We start from the raw sequence: 3,881 nt of genomic DNA on the forward strand, positions 1-3,881 counted from the left end.
TCACCAGCTGACTCACAATGTGAAACAAGCCAATATCCAACACCTTACTTCGATCTTCATCATTCTCGAATTTGAATGTATACATTGTTTCCCCATACGGCAGCATTGTGAAACCACTCTTTAGCCTCCATGTTCTACTCACTATCTCCCTCACATAAGTATAGTTTGGTCTCTTTCCTACAAAGCTTCCAACCACTAACATTTCAAACTTTTTGTGCAAGTGTGCAAAGTTCTTTGATTCAACATGAAGTACAGGATTACCATTCACCACAGGCTTACCATTCACCACAGTCGGTGGTAGATACTTTAAATCCTTCTTACCCACATTCGATCGACCTAAAACATCAGCCCATGACGCCATTGCTGTTGTCGTTACATTCTCTGGTGTGTTACTGCTTTCTGTTGTTAAGTCTGTGTTCTTCTTTGCTGTCACTTCATTTTTCCCTTGCTGTTTCTCCAAACTTTGGTTTATTTTTGAATTCAACACTTTTGGCGGCTGCTCCTCACCCCTGAAATTTTTTTCCAATCTCTCTTGCTGTTGACTCTCTTCTATAGCAGAATAGTGCTTGTTCTGTTCCCGGTCAGTGTTTTGAATCACTATTGTATCCTTTCCCTTCTCAGCATGCGATTCCGATTTTTTTGGATCTGAAGTTCCGTCTTCCTCAGCTTTCGAGTTTTTACCAGTAAATCCCGATACCATCAGATCAACTACTTTTGTTTTCTGTTCACTCACCTCTGTACCAATATTCTTGAACTTGAATTCTCCATCTTCCCCGACTCTCTCACTTCTTGTTACCCCATGTGTTTCATCTTCATCGCTTTCTGGCGTGTCACTTAATTCTTCAACTGCTTTAACAGCATCCACCAATCCTTGCGCCTCTCTGAGCAATGACTCTTTCAATGGTTTACAACTCTTCAGAGACCGTACCTCTTCATGGTATGTTCGTGCTTTTATGTTCACAAACTCCTCTAATAGTTTTTTCCTATACCTCTCAACAGATCCCTCACTATATTTTGCTCTCATATCAATCTCAAAGCTATCCACCTCAAGATCAGATTCATCAGATAAACTTTTCCCTGTACTTCCAGTTGGTGTGTCCTTACGGCTGCTGTAACCCTAGTTTTTTTTTTTTTTTTTTTTTTTTTGCATGTTTTTTTCTAATTTTGTGGTAAAGTTACTATACTACCCCTAATGAAACAAATCACCCTATTTTTGCCACCATTAAAGCAATTTATCATTATCAATGTCCGCTTTGCATTTACGGTGGTTTATCTCATCCTTTTTAGACACAACACAACCTTTGAGGTAAACGGTAATACTAGTACTAAAATGCAAACGTAGGTGAGCTAAATGCCATCACCACTCTCCGTTCTGGGAGAGTGGTTGTTAACAACATAACTATGCCTATAGTTATCCCACTAGTTGTCCCTACACTAGAGATTGTACTAGATACCAATATAGAAACTGAAGAGCCTACCCCTGTAGAGGTACCAGTTAAACCATAGCCTAAGAGATAGAAAGCTAAGGTTAAACATCCTGTTGATCCATACGCTAAATATAGAGAGAAACCACCGTTTCCCCAGAGATTAGTAATGTTAAATAAGGATACAAATTTTAAAGAGATTAGGGAAGTTTTTAAAAATCTAACGATAAACTTACCTTTTCTTGAAACAATTAAAAAATTACCTCACCATGCTAAGTTTCTCAAAGAGTTGTGCACTAAAAGGCGTAAGACAAATATTCCTAAAGACGCCTTTTTAACACAACATTTTCCAACTTTATCAGAACATAATGGAATCGTTAAGTACAAAGACCCTGGTCGTCCTATTGTACAAGTACAATGCACCTTAGGAGATTCCCACACGACGACCGCTTTACTAGACCTGGGGGTGAGTGTTATCTTACTCTCGTATTATCTATACAAACAAATAGGTCTACAAGAGATGCAACCTACTAAAATGACATTGCAATTAGTGGATCAATCTATTAAGTACCCTAAGGGTGTGGTTGAAAACGTGCTTGTTAAGGTCCAGGATTTCTATTATCTTGCTGATTTTGTTATCCTCGATACAGAAGTCGCTAACGACTCTGTTCCAATCATTTTAGGGCGTCCTTTCTTGGCAACTGCCAACGCGCTCATAAATTGCCGCGATGGTTCGATGTCCTTGTCTTTTGGCCATCAATCTGTTGAGGTAAATATTTTTAAAATGATGAAATACTTACCAGATTCGTCTGTAGATGGGGAGATTAGCATGATCGATAGCTTAGCTCAAGATTATTTAATAACACGTTTCCAGAAAATCAAATGCATAAATTCCTGTCTTTTGGAAGTTCAGATTTCGCCGATGACTCCTACTTAGAGGAAGTCAACACCATCTTCGAGTCTACACCTATCGTAGACCCTTCTGTTGCTCCATCTACTGAGTTTGAAGACCTGCTACCTAAGCAAGTATTCATTACTCAAGATGAGGACCCTCCAGAAGCATTTATCGACATTCATTCTACCTCGGTGCTTAAACCTCTTCCTCCTGAGTTAAAATATATTCAACTTGATCCGGATGGTAGTCATCCGGTAATAATATCTTCTCTGTTATCTAAGGATGAAGAGGCACGTTTGATTAGGGTGATTAGGGAACATCGTTCTGCGATTGGTTGGTCCCTAGCCGACATTAAGGGAATTGACCCTAATGTTTGCACTCATCGTATCCATCTGGAGGATAATGCAAAGACTTCTCGCGAACCTCAGTGTCGCTTAAACCCTGCCATGAAAGAGGTGGTCAGGGAAGAAGTCTTATGGTTACTCGATGTGGGTATCATATACCCAATCTCTAATAGCGAATGGGTAAGTCCCATTCATGTGGTTCCTAAGAAATCAGGTAATACCGTGGTACGTAATGCCAAGGGTGAATATGTTGCCACGCATGGTCCTATGAAATGGAGGGTCTGTATTGATTACAGACGTTTAAATGTCATGACACGAAAGGATCATTTCCTTTACCCTTTATAGATCAGATGCTCGAACGTCTAGCTGGTCATGCTTTTCACTGTTTTTTGGATGGCTACTCTGGCTATTTTCAAATTATTATTGATATTGATGACCAAGAAAAGACTACCTTCACATGTCCTTTCGGAACATACGCCTATAAACGAATGCCTTTTGGCCTTTGTAATGCTCCTGGTACCTTCCAGCGGTGTATGCTTCATATATTTAGTGATATGGTAGAACGCTTCATGGAAGTTTTCATGGATGATTTTTCTATCTATAGAGACTCTTTCACTGACTGCCTGTCTAAGGTTTTGACACGGTGTGAAGAGAAGAGTCTGGTTTTGAATTGGGAAAAATTTCATTTCATGGTGAAAACGGACATCGTACTAGGTGACATTGTATCTAGTGATGGCATCGAGATAGATAAGGCCAAACTAGATAAGATAGCCACTCTACCCATACCACGGAATGTCCGTGATATTAGAGCCTTTCTAGGCCATGTAGGTTTTTATAGGCGCTTTATCAAAGATATTTCAAAAATAGCTAGGCCTTTAACTAATCTGCTTTTAAAGGATGCCATCTTTGATTTTAATTTTAACTGTAAATATGCTTTTGAAACTTTAAAAGCCGCCTTAATCTCTATACCCATTATACAGCCTCCCGATTGGTCTAAACATTTCAAACTCATGTGTGATGCTAGTGATTATGCTGTTGGTGCTGTCTTGGGACAGAAACTAGACAATAAATCCACTGTCATTTATTATGCTAGTAAAACTCTAAATGATGCTCAAAAGAATTATTCAACTATTGAAAAAGAATTCTTAGCTGTCGTTTATGATTTAGATAAGTTTCGTCCTTATTTGGTGGGTTCTAAGACTCTAGTTTACAAGGACT

The sequence above is a fragment of the Coptis chinensis genome, chromosome 4, assembly GCF_015680905.1.
Source record: "Coptis chinensis isolate HL-2020 chromosome 4, ASM1568090v1, whole genome shotgun sequence".
NCBI classification, from domain to species: domain Eukaryota; kingdom Viridiplantae; phylum Streptophyta; class Magnoliopsida; order Ranunculales; family Ranunculaceae; genus Coptis; species Coptis chinensis.